The sequence below is a fragment of the Oncorhynchus keta genome, chromosome 5 (genome assembly GCF_023373465.1).
Source record: "Oncorhynchus keta strain PuntledgeMale-10-30-2019 chromosome 5, Oket_V2, whole genome shotgun sequence".
Lineage (NCBI taxonomy): Eukaryota > Metazoa > Chordata > Actinopteri > Salmoniformes > Salmonidae > Oncorhynchus > Oncorhynchus keta.
Window position 1 is genome coordinate 17,578,278 of NC_068425.1, and position 13,859 is coordinate 17,592,136.

Consider the following 13,859-nt stretch of genomic DNA (forward strand, 5'->3'; position numbering starts at 1 on the left):
ATCTGTTCATTTGCTTGCTCTCTCTGTCCTCTGCCTCCTCATCTATTTCTCAATTTACCTGGTCTACAATTTCTTCTATTTATGAACGAGAAAAGGAAGGAAAGATAATTTTTTTTCCTTTTTTAATTTCCTTATCCATTCTCCCTTCCCTTACCATTCCTATAACTCCCAATCTTTCCTCCGTCACCCACGCCCCCCCCCATTTCTCCACTCACTGTCCACCCCATAACTTTGGCTAGTTTTTGAATCCACCAGTGTTTCAATTATCCAGATTTTTTTCACCAGAAAAGACAAGCTGGTTGATGACACTGTTGACCTTTTTCATGTTTTTACCTTTTCCTATTTTGTACCTCTTCTTCTCCCACAATCCTTTGCATCTCTATTTTGGGAATCTTATTTATATTTATAGGTAGGTCTCTTAGTGTTTAGTGTCTGTCTCAATCTGTTTGTGTGTGTTACGCATCCACATAACACACACACACATCCACATAACACACACACACACGTTAATCCACAGTATGGCTTGGTAGAGGAATGGTTCTTTCATCAAATCATTCAGCTGGTACTTGTTTTCATGACATGCCATGCTCTTTCTCTCCATCCCGAACATCACCTTTTTGCTTTTGACCTCCATCAAAACCACAGTGATGCATCCTGCAACGCCTTCCTCTCTTCTCAGAGGAGCACATTTTCTCTCACTGTATTGCACAACAGTCTCTTCTTCTCCCATTAAATGTGTAACTGCCTCCGTTTCCTTATATTGAATCATTTTACTCACACACAGGAGGAGACTAATGCAAGGTCCCAAGGCAAACTCCATATCTAGCAAAAAAGAAATAAACCAATATATTATATTGTTCCCATCTCATCCTGCACCTCTTATGAAACAACTGATGTCTGATGAAGACTGTCAAACATTATCTGTAGATCTGCACTTAATACTCACTTGTTTCTCATTCTACTGGTCTGTCACCTGTGTATGCATCTCTCTCTACCCCCCTCCCCCTCTCCTATCACTCTCACTCCCTCTGACACACAAGCACTCCAAGATAATGGACTTAAACCCTTGCTGCAATTCTTTACCTTTCAGAGGATCTTTTTTCATGCTTTTCTCATCTGTCGCTCTCATTTTAAGCGCCATTCATCTCTATCCCATCGTTGTTTTCCACCTACACCTACACACTTTTAATTATCCAATCATTTCTTTATTTGTTGCTCCATTTTTCATTTGCCATCAGAAAATGATTCACATATCCTAATGTTCTATACGTTAGAGGGTAATTTTGCTTTTCTGATATAATTTGAGAGTTCTGAATCATTTTTGTGAGTTATTACTGGGACTACTGTGATATGTTTTAGTTAAGGGGCAGGTAATTTAGTGTAATTATTTTTGGAACAATGTTTAGCAATAGAAGGAAAGTGTTGACAGGGTGGTGAAAAGGTTGTAGGGAACTGGTTGATTCTGAACTAACCAAAAAACGTAGACTTTTTGGTGTGAGAGGGACAGAGAGGGTGAGAGAGGGAAAGAGAGTGAGAGAGGGAAAGTGAGAGTGGGAAAGAGAGAGGGACAGAGAGAGTGTATTAAACACAGCAATAGACATATACATAGATAAGTAGAGCAAACCACAATTCATTCTCTCTCCACCTCTTTATATTTCCTTTTGTTCTTGATGGAGAATGTTATGATTCTCCTCTACATTATATGAAGATATTGGGGAATGGGATTTTTTAAAATAAATATTCTTCACAATGATAAATGCATTCTGGATGTAGCTGTTTTCCTGAGGAATTACTCTGTCTCGGATTGGACTCCAAATGAAAGCCTCTAATTAACTGTTAATTGAAATTCAGGACTTTTTGGTGTTTTTTTTCTCCGAATGGACTAAAGCTGATTTTAATACTTTTTTCTACTGTTGAATTTTAATGGGATTTTACTATCAAGGATTAAGGACTCAGCATCTTTTATCTTCTAGTGATATATTTGTGATTGTTACAATTTCTCCTATCTACAAACACAATTACATTTAGAATCACTCCGTATTAAGGGTTAATTAGGTGAGTACAGTGTCTCACTTACACACAAACTCTCTCTATTGCTCTTCATTTTCTTGTCATTGATTCAATGGTATGTGTGCACACATTTTGTCATTCAATGTGGCTGTTAACATAAATATTCCAATTCTTTCATACATAGCATTGCACCACAGTGTGTCGGTGTGTGTGTGATAGAGAGAGGTGGATATTGATCGAGTTGAACGGGGGATTATCGAAGATCAGTCATTTCCCCTAAAATCTACCAAATCTATAGATGTTTTCCTTGGGCCTTTAATACCTTGTTCGAGGTCTTATAGATGTTAGTCTGTCCATAAAATCAAAAACTCAGATCTCATCACAGTCTTTCTACACATTTAGGCTACGTAATCTGTTTCTGGATCGTTCCACCAATAGTGCCCTTTGAGTCCCTTTGATACCTTCAATTGTGCACCAATATTGCATTTTAAAAGCCTGTTGTATTAAATGAAGTTCCCTTTAATATAGACCACGTGGACAATTCTATATATCTGTTCAATTCAATACATTTCCCCATGTTTTCGCCTTCATTGTAAAGCCGTGGTTATTTTGTTGCTTTGACAGTCACTTCTGAAGATGATTATTTATTTCTCGTGATTTATGTTTCCAATTTCCCTCATTTTAAAGTAAACCTGTTACGTGAACCCAAAAGGCACTTTATTGGTGGAATGACCCATCTCCACACCTCATAAACAAGCTTCTATTTCTTTGCCTATATCTGTACTCTGTACTCTTTAAACCTTCTCCCCACCCACTCCAATGCAGTTCTAGACACTTCGGTTAATGTACTGTGTGTGTGTCACTGTAAGGGAGCGAGAGTGAGTCCATTGCCCTTTCCGCCTACCTCTCCCTGCAGCTTATCTGGTGAATACATCATTATTTCAAAGGAAAACGTCAATGTGTCGCAACGTACAGTATTATGCACTTTTCTCTGTTGTCTGTTTCCGCTTTGAGTTGAGAGCCTCAGCTCAGTGTGTCTGCTGCAACACACCCGCCTGTCCATCCATCATATGTCCTGTGTGTTTGACCCCTTTTCTCTAATTCACTTTCCTATCATTTGGCTGACAGGGTTTGGGTTTATACTGTGTGCTGAGAATTGGTCAAGGTTACAGCTCCATACGCGTCAAATCCACCCGGGACTTGGTCTTGTAATGCTTGTCATTATCCATGGTGCGTTCTATTTTGACCCTACATGTGACTAAGAGTCTACCTGCAGATGGGCCCATAAGCCCGTGTAGACTGTCATACCTGTCAGGAACATCGCAATGAGGCTAGATAGTTGGCCAATGTGTAACTATGGGCTCAACCACAAGGTTCTTGTGGGTCTCCTAAAAGGAAAAAACAACCACAATGGGTAGAAAGTTGATTATCATGAAACTGATAGAATTGAATACAATGGTTTTTACTAGTGTTAACGTTTTCTGTGTTTATATGGGCCCACCCATCCCTTAGATTGTGGTTGTACCTGAAATGGTTGGACTGATCCTCTTGGGCTTCAATTCCACATGTTGTGTGGACTTTCTGTGGTCTGTGCATATCCTGAATATTTTCAGGTCCTCTGTAGCTCAGTTGGTAGAGCATGTGGCTTTGCAACGCCAGGACTGTGAGTTGGATCCCCGGGACCCGTATGTAAAATATTTGCATGCGTGACTGTAAGTCGCTTTAGATAAAAGTATCTGCTAAATGGCATATTATTATTTCCATAAATAGACAAATTCTAAAATGCCATTTGGCACAGCAGTGGATGTGAATTATTCAGGATGCGTTCTGAAATTGTTTAACCTAAGTAACCATTTAAATACGCTGAGTTTCATCCTAAAACATAGAAGTTTGCATATGATCTCCATCAAAAAGACAACGTCCTGCATCTTCTACATTTCATGCTTTGCGTGCTGCAGCCATTGCTGACTCAATAGCAAGGCCAGGAGACAGCAGGGGCTGTGAACACTCATTATCTCCGTTCAACCACCCGTAATCTTTGTCACTCGCTATGCTGTCTAACACAGACAGGGCCTAACCCATGTCTTAGGCCTACTTCTTCCCTAAGATTATGAAACCATCTCAAACTTCGAGTAATCTGTCAGTCTCCCTCTCATTCAACCCACTGAATGCATCTGTGGATCAGACACTGGGCTTGCTCACTTGGTGATTGGAGGGAGCGACAGTATATGGGGCAAGGAGACTATTTATTGGTAGTTTATTCACACCAAGACTGGAGAATATGGGTCATGATCTGCTATAAAAAGTCTGTTTAATAATTCATCATAGCTGATTAAGAAGAGTCGTATTGACACAACGACGTAAGAAAGGCTATAGCTACAGGAAAATGTGTACAGCATTTATGCCATTTTGTGTGTATTAATGGGTAGGAATAGTGGCTGGATGGTAGCTTTCTCTATTATTTTCCCCTGACGTTTCCATTTAGGGTCACCCTCTTGGTTAATGTGTTAACTGTATGTCTGTGATTATGTGGTGTACAGCATGTGTCGGTGTGAGGCCTATCAATCTATTAAATATAGAACTTACAATCTGTTGCCCTAGAGACATAGTTCATTATTTATCAGCATATTTAATTCATCATTTATTTACCTAAAGTATGGCCTATGTAACATGCCCTTGAACAGACAAATCCACTTTCATTCATTGAGAAATTGCTTGTAGGGTATTTTGAGATATGCATGGGTATAATTAGGATTAATAGAAGTTATTCATTACACTCCTGCTGTACTAAGGGGGAATGGAGACAATTTAGTACATACAGTGCATTTTGGTAAAATACATAATTGCTTGTACTGAAGGGAAACAGCATCACTTGTTGGCCTCGTCAGTTTAGAGAAGCGTCAGGTGTGGTTGTGTGCAAGCACCAACCAGAGTGCCTGCTGGAATTTGGACCTACACTGGGTATAAAGAGCCTAGTGTTCTAATGGAAGCTCTCATTCACTGTCTGTCTGACCCAGCATGAAAGCACATGCCCATCTCAAAGTTCCCATGAATCACATTTAGGACCTATGAAGCCTATTGCCACATTCACCTTGTGTGTGGTTGCACATCCCTGTATGTGTTCCCATCCTCCCTATTCCTTGTTCATCAATAACAGATCCGCTGCAGTCAGATGGAAACTCTATAGCAACAAATACGGCATCGCAGAAAAGGGGTAAAATAAGAAAAGTAGAGCTTTGGAGAGCAATTACATTGAACATCGCTTTACACTGTGACCCAACTAGGATTTAGCGCTCGTGCCGTTTTCCCTGAAACCACTGAGTGTTGAGGCGCGAAAATCCAACCACATTCTCAATCAACTGATAGAAAGGATTAGGATTTAGCGAAGAGATAAATCAAAGGAAGGTTCATTTTGAATCTCTCCACACCGTTCATGCTCTGCCAAATTTGTTAATAAATGCCCCATCTCATGAGGTATCGAAGCCAATATGTGTCAATTAATATTCTCAATTTAACACTGAAAAAGCTATAGAGTAGGCCGGACAGGAGGGAGATAAACTAAACTTGAAATCCGAGTCAATTACACATAAAAAAACAGGAGAGCAGTACATTTGGAAAGGTTGTTGTCTCACCTTTACAACCAGGGTCAGACCAGGGTCAGTGTCATGAACAGTGTTTTTTATTGCGTAGTTTAACCATGTACCATGAGTAAAATGAAATCCCTACTCTCTGATAATTGAAAACATGTCACATTGAGCCAGTACTCCATAGTCTTGGGGGGGGGGGGGTAGCCTACTCAGTAATATTTTGTAATGTTCACACATACAGTGCCCCTTGACTTTTTCCACATTTTGTTACTTTACAGCCTTATTCAAAATTGATTTACTCAGTACTTTGTTGAAAAACCAGTGATTACAGCCTCAAGTCTTCTTGGGTATGGCGCTACAAGCTTGGCATACTTGTATTTGGGGAGTTTCTCTCATTCTTCTCTGCAGATCCTCGCTGCACAGCTATTTTCAGGTCACTACAGAGATGTTCGATCGGGTTCAAGTCTGGGCTCTGGCTGAGCCACTCAAGAACATTCAGAGACTTGTCCCGAAGCCACGCCTGCGTTGTCTTGGCTGTGTGCTTAGGGTTGTTGTCCTGTTGGATGATGAACCTTTGCCCCAGTCTGAGGTTGTCAGAGCTCTGGAGCAGGTTTCCATCAGTATCTCTCTGTACTTTGCTCCGTTCATCTTTCCCTCATTCCTGACTAGTCTCCCAGTCCCTGGCGCATAAAACATCCCTGCAGTATGATACTGCCACCACCATGCTTCACCATAGGGATGGTGCCAGGTTTCCTCCAAACGTGACGCTTGGCATTCAGGCCAAAGAGTTCAATCTTGGTTTCATCAGATCAAAGAATCTTGTTTCTCATGGTCTGAGAGTCTTTAGGTGCCTTTTGGCAAACACCAAGCGGGCTGCCATGTGCCTTTTACAGAGGAGTGGCTTCTGTCTTGCCACTCTACCATAAAGGCCTGATTGGTGGAGTGCTGCAAAGATGGTTGTCCTTCTGGAAGATTCTCCCATCTTCACAGAGGAACTATGGAGCTCTGTCAGAGTGACCATCGGGTTCTTGGTCACCTCCCTGGCAAAGGCCCTTCACCCCCGATGGCTCAGTTTGGAATAGTCTTGGTGGTTCCAAACTTCTTCCATTTAAGAATGATTGAGGACACTGTGTTCTTGGGTACCTTCAATTCTGCAGACATTTTTTGGTACCCCTCCCCAGATCTGTGCCTCAAACAATCCAGTCTCAGAACTCTACAGACAATTCCTTTGACCTCATGGCTTGGTTTTTGCTCTGACATGCTTTGTCAACAGAGGGAGGTGTGTGCCTTTCCAAATAATGTCCAATCAATTGAATTTACCACAGGTGGTCTCCAATCAAGTTGTAGAAACATCTCAAGGATGATCAATGGAAACAGGATGCACCTGAGCTCAATTTGAGCGAAGGTTCTAAATACTTACGTAAATAAGGTATTTAAAAGAAATAATAATAATGTTTTCGCTTTGTCATTATGTGGTATTGTGTGTAGATTGATGAGAACATTCTTTTATTTAATGCATTTTAGAATAAGGCTGTAATGTATAATATTTAACATTTTGTTCGGGGGGAGGGGGTGAATAGCCTTCTCAGTATTATTTTGTAATGTTACCCTATAGGACTAGATGCTTAAAATAACCTTGTTTTGACATGACATGAACATTTGTAGCAGTAGCCATTGACTCCACCCCATCCATTTAATGGATTCCTTTTTCATAATGCTAAAAATACTGTAGGCCTACAGTGAGTGAAAAAAGTATTTGATCCCCTGCTTTTGTACATTTTCCCACTGACAAAGAAATGATCAGTCTATCATTTTAATAGTAGGTTTATTTGAACAGTGAGAGACAGAATAACAACCAAATCCAGAAAAACGCATGTCAAAAATGTTATAAATTGATTTGCATTTTAATGAGGGAAATAAGTATTTGACCCCTTCTCAATCAGAAAGATTTATGGCTCCCAGGTGTTTTTTATACAGGTAACGAGCTGAGATTAGGAGCACACTCTTAAAGGGAGTGCTCCTAATCTCAGTTTGTTACCTGAATAAAAGACACCTGTCCACAGAAGCAATCAATCAATCAGATTCCAAACTCTCGACCATGGCCAAGACCAAAGAGCTCTCCAAGGATGTCAGAGACAAGATTGTAGACCTACACAAGGCTGGAATGGGCTACAAGACCATCGCCAAGCAGCTTGGTGAGAAGGTGACAACAGTTGGTGCGATTATTCGCAAATGGAAGAAACACAAAAGAACTGTCAATCTCCCTCGGCCTGGGGATCCATACAAGATCTCACCTCGTGGAGTTGCAAGGATCATGAGAACGTTGAGGAATCAGCCCAGAACTACACGGGTGGATCTTGTCAATGATTTCAAGGCAGCTGGGAACATAGTAGTCACCAAGAAAACAATTGGTAACACACTACGCCGTGAAGGACTGAAATTCTGCAGCGCCTGCAAGGTCCCCTTGCCCAAGAAAGCACATATACATGCCCGGCTGAAGTTTGCCAATGAACATCTGAATGATTCAGAGGACAACTGGGTGAAAGTGTTGTGGTCAGATGAGACCAAAATGGAGCTCTTTGGCATCAACTCACCTTGCTGTATTTGGAGGAGGAGGAATGCTGCCTATTACCCAAAGAACACCATCCCCACCGTCAAACATGGAGGTGGAAACATTATGCTTTGGGGGTATTTTTCTGCTAAGGGGACGGGACAAATTCACTGCATCAAAGAGATGATGGACGGGGCCATGTACCATCAAATCTTGGGTGAGAACCTCCTTCCCTCAGCCAGGTCATTGAAAATGGGTCGTGGATGGGTATTCCAGCATGACAATGACCCAAAACACACGGCTAAGGCAACAAAGGAGTGGCTCAAGAAGAAGCACATTAAGGTCCTGAAGTGGCCTAGCCAGTCTCCAGACCTTAATCCCATAGAAAATCTGTGGAGGGAGATGAAGGTTTGAGTTGCCAACATCATCCTCGAAACCTTAATCCCTCCTGAGATGTGTGCAAACCTGGTGGCCAACTACAAGAAACGTCTGACCTCTGTGATTGCCAACAAGGGTTTTGCCACCAAGTACTAAGTCATGTTTTGCAGAGGGTTCAAATACTTATTTCCCTCATTAAAATGCAAATCAATTTATAACAATTTTGACGTGTTTTTCTGGATCTTTTTTGTTCTTATTCTGTCTCTCACTGTTCAAATAAACCTACCATTAAAATGATAGACTGATCATTTCTTTGTCAGTGGGCAAACGTACAAAATCAGCAGGGGATCAAATACTTTTTTCCCTCAATGTATCTCTAGCCCGTTCATAGACGGTCATGTTAAACGTACAGTTCCTTCAGAAAATACACACCCCTTGACATTTTCACATTTTGTTATGTTACAGCCTGAATTTAAAATGGATTAAATTGATATTGTTTTGTCACTGGCCTGCACACAATACCCTATAATGTCAAAGTGGAATTATGTTTTTCGAAATGTTTACAAATTCATTTAAAATGAAAAGCTGAAATGTCTTGTGTCAATAAGTACCCTTTGTTATGACAAGCCTAAATAAGTTCAGGAGTGAAAATGTGCTTAACAGGTCACATAATAAGTTGCATGGACTCACTCTGAATGACTAGCTTATCTCTGTACCCTACACATAAAATTATCTCTAAGGTCCCTCAGTCGGGCCTCCCGAGTGATGCAGGTGCACCTTGTGCTACAGACAATAAAAGGCCACATTAAAATGTGCAGTTTTGTCACACAACACAATGCCAAAGATGTCTCACATTTTGAGGGAGCTTGCAATTGCCATGCTGACTGCAGAAATGTCCACCAGAGCTGTTGCTAGATAATTGAATGTTAATTTCTCTACCATAAGCCACCTCCAACTTCGTTTTGGAGAATTTGGCAGTACATACAAATGGCCTCACATTCGCAGACCACGTTTAACCACACCAGCCCAGGACCTCCACATCTGGCTTCTTCTCCTGCAGGATTGTCTGAGACCAGCCACCCGGACAGCTGATGAAACTGTGGGTTTGCACAACCAAAGAATTTCTGCAGAAACTGTCAGAAACCATCTCAGGGATGCTCATCTGCTTGCTCGTCGTCCTCACCATAGTCTTGACCTGACTGCAGTTTGCCGTCGTAACCAACTTCAGGGGCAAATGCTCTCCTTCAATGGTCACTGGCACACTGGAGAAGTGTGCTCTTCATGGATGAATCCAGGTTTCACCTGTACCGGGCAGATGGCAGACTGCATGTATGGTGTTGTGTGGGTGAGCGGTTTGCTGATATCAGTGTTGTGAACAGAATGCCCCATGGTGGCGTTAGAGTTAGGGTATGGGCAGGCATAAGCTACGGACAATGAACACAATTTTGTCGATGGCAATTTGAATGCACAGAGATACTGTGACGAGATCCTGAGCCATTCACCTCATGTTTAAGCGGAATAATGCACGGCCCCATATTTCAAGGATCTGTACACACTTCCTGGAAGCTGAAAATGGCACAGTTCGTCAATGGCCTGCTTACCAGACATGTCATCAATTGAGCATGTTTGGGATGCTCTGGATCGATGTGTATGACAGCATGTTCCAATTCCCTCCAATATCCAGCAACTTCTAACAGCCATTGAAAAGGAGTGGGACAACATTCCAAAGGCCACAATCAACAACCTGATCAATTCTATGCGAAAGAGATGTCACACTGCATGAGGCAAATGGTGGTCACACTATATACTGACTAGTTTTCTGATTCACACCCCTACCCTTTTTAAGGTATCTGTGACCAACAGATGGTTCCAAAGAAGTTTGAAACCACCAAGACTCTTCCTAGAGCTGGCTGCCTGGCCAAACTGAGCAATCGGGGGAGAAGGGCCTTGGTCAGGGAGGTGACCAAGAGCCAATGGTCACTCTGACAGAGCTCCAGGAGAGATGGGAGAATCTTCCAGAAGGATAATCATCTCTGCAGCACTCCACCAATCAGGCCTTTATGGTAGAGTGGCCAGACAGAAGCCACTCCTCAGTAAAAAGCACATGGCAGCCCGCTTGGTGTTTTCCAAAAGGCACTTAAAGTACTCTCAGATCATGAGAAACGAGATTCTCTGGTTTGATGAAACCAAGATTGAACTCTTTGGCCTGAATGCCAAGCGTCACGTCTGGAGGAAACCTGGCACCATCCCTACAATGAAGCATGGTGGCAGCATCATGCTGTGTGGATGTTTTACGGTGTCAGGGACTGGGACACTAGTCAGGATCGAGGGAAAGATGATCGGAGCAAAGTACAGAGAGATCCTTGACGAAAACCTGCTCTAGAGCGCTTAGGACCTCCGACTGGGGCAATGACCCTAAGCACACAGCCAAGACAACACAGGAGTGGCTTTGGGACAAGTCTCTGAATGTCCTTGAGTGACCCAGCCAGAGACCGGACTTTCGCCCAATCAAACATCTCTGTAGAGACCTGAAAACAGCTGTGCAGCAATGCTCTCCATCCAACCTGAGAGGTTGAGAGGATCTGCAGAGAAGAATGGGACAAACTCCCCAAATACAGGTGTGACAAGTTTTATACCCAAGAAGAATCAAGGCTGTAATCGCTGCCAAAGGTGCTTCAACAAAGTACTGAGTAAAGGGTCTGAATACTTACGTAATATTTAAGTTTGGAATTTTTTTATACAATTACAGAAATGTCATAATGACAAAATGCTTTGTCATTATGGGTTATTGTGTGTAGATTGATGAAGGGGTAAAACGATTTAATCGATTTTGAATAAGGCTGTAACGTAACAAAATGTGGAGAAAGTCAGTGCGTCTGAATACTTCCCGAAGGCATTGTAAATCTGCTTGAAAATCTAGCAATGATCAACAACCAATTTGACAGAGTTTGAACAATTTTGAAATGAATAGTGACAGGCATATTTACCCAGATACACTCACAGCTGTAATTGCTGATAAAGGGGATTCTAACAGGTATTGATTCAGAGGATTAATTATCTAATCAAGATATATTACGTTTTTTTATGTTTCATACATTTTTATGTTTCATACCATTTTTTCTCTACAATGACTACAGTATTTTTTGTAGATCATTGACAAATAGTTACAATTAAATCAATTTTAATCCCTCTTTATAACACAGCAAAATGTGAAAAAAGTCAGGTGAATACTATCTGAAGGCACTGTATACCGTCTGTCCATAAACCTGTCTGCCGCCCAAGACAAAGGCTCAGACGCTGTCCTGAAGCTTTGTCTGAACGTCACTATGCTCCGACGCTGTCCTGAAGCTTTGTCTGAACGTCACTATGCTCCGACGCTGTCCTAAAGCTTTGTCTGAACGTCACTATGCTCCGACGCTGTCCTGAAGCTTTGTCTGAACGTCACTATGCTCCGACGCTGTCCTAAAGCTTTGTCTGAACGTCACTATGCTCCGACGCTGTCCTGAAGCTTTGTCTGAACGTCACTATGCTCCGACGCTGTCCTGAAGCTTTGTCTGAACGTCACTATGCTCCGACGCTGTCCTGAAGCTTTGTCTGAACGTCACTATGCTCCGACGCTGTCCTGAAGCTTTGTCTGAACGTCACTATGCTCCGACGCTGTCCTGAAGCTTTGTCTGAACGTCACTATGCTCCGACGCTGTCCTGAAGCTTTGTCTGAACGTCACTATGCTCCGACGCTGTCCTGAAGCTTTGTCTGAACGTCACTATGCTCCGACGCTGTCCTGAAGCTTTGTCTGAACGTCACTATGCTCCGACGCTGTCCTGAAGCTTTGTCTGAACGTCACTATGCTCCGACGCTGTCCTGAAGCTTTGTCTGAACGTCACTATGCTCCGACGCTGTCCTGAAGCTTTGTCTGAACGTCACTATGCTCCGACGCTGTCCTGAAGCTTTGTCTGAACGTCACTATGCTCCGACGCTGTCCTGAAGCTTTGTCTGAACGTCACTATGCCTCGCTTGCCATACGGTTTTGGAAACATTTAGAACTTAACTTTCACATCAGAGAGAAAGAATAATAATACATCAAAAAATAGTTACTACACACCTTTACAGGGGCGGCAGGTAGCCTTGTGGTTTAGAGCTTTGGGCCAGTAACCGAAAGGTTGCTGGTTCAAATCCATGAGCCGACTAGGTGAGAAATCTGTCAATGTGCCCTTTGAGCAAGGCACTTAACCTTAGTTGCTTCTGCAAATCTCTGTATATATGAGCATCTGCTAAATGAATAAAACATTTATATGTATAGCAGCCATATTGCCATGTTACAGCCCTTGTTTGCGGAAGACAGAGTCGGCCACCTGTTTTAATTAGCTATCGAAGTGTCTCCGAACACCTGTGTGTAACGGAAAAAGGGGGTCAGAATAGTGTTGTAACTGAAAATGACTGTCGACTGCAACTCTGTTAAAACTACTTTAAACAGTGTACAGTAAGTGTATATTTTGCATTTGTGAAGTTATTTTGATTTGATAATAGAGTGCTTTAAATTTCCAAAAATGTATCGCAAGCGAGGATTATTAACGTTTCCAAACGGTAAACAGAGCATCGGGATTGTAGTTAACATGGACCCTGCTGTGGTCTGTACCTTCAGCTGAGAATCCAAGAGTGGGAAGCTGTAAGTCCCTTTATGCTAGCTCTTGAGAACCCAAGGATGGCCAATCTCAAAGGCCTATGTACACGATTATATCAAGACATCAATGTAGTATGAAATAAAATCCAAGACCAGAAATATGGCTCATATTATCTGATGTGTCTCATACCTTATTGATGTGTTGAGTCTTTTTCCTTCCATTTACACACGCTCTTTGGATATTCAGGCCTGCATGCACAGTATCATCATAGCCATCAAAATGTAAATGAACTGTCATAATGTAATACATACTTCAATGCTACTTGGTTTGTACGGTCGTGGCTAAAAGTTTTGAGAATGACACAAATATTCATTTCACAAAGTCTGCTGCCTCAGTTTGTATGATGGCAATTTGCATATACTCCAGAATGTTATGAAGAGTGATCAGATGTATTGCAATTGAATTGCAAAGTCCCTCGTTGCCATGCAAATGAACTGAATCCCCAAAAACATTTCCACTGCATTTCAGCCCTGCCACAAAAGGACCAGCTGATATCATGTCAGTGGTTCTCTCGTTGACACAGGTGTGAGTGTTGACGAGGACAAGGCTGGAGATCACTCTGTCATGCTGATTGAGTTTGAATAACAGACTGGAATCTTAAAAAGGAGGGTGGAATCATTGTTCTTCCTCTGTCAAACATGGTTACCTGC

The 13,859-nt window shown here is 42.0% G+C and overlaps 1 protein-coding gene across 1 annotated transcript in view; it reads left to right on the plus strand.

The window, feature by feature from the left end:
• The first annotated feature begins 208 nt into the window (after positions 1 to 208).
• Positions 209 to 13,859, plus strand: part of LOC118384602 (glutamate receptor ionotropic, NMDA 2B) — a 159,899-nt gene continuing 146,248 nt past the window's right edge. Inside the window, 1 exon segment of the mRNA XM_052518905.1 lies at positions 209 to 2,055. The gene's annotated coding sequence lies outside the window, so the exon portion shown is untranslated.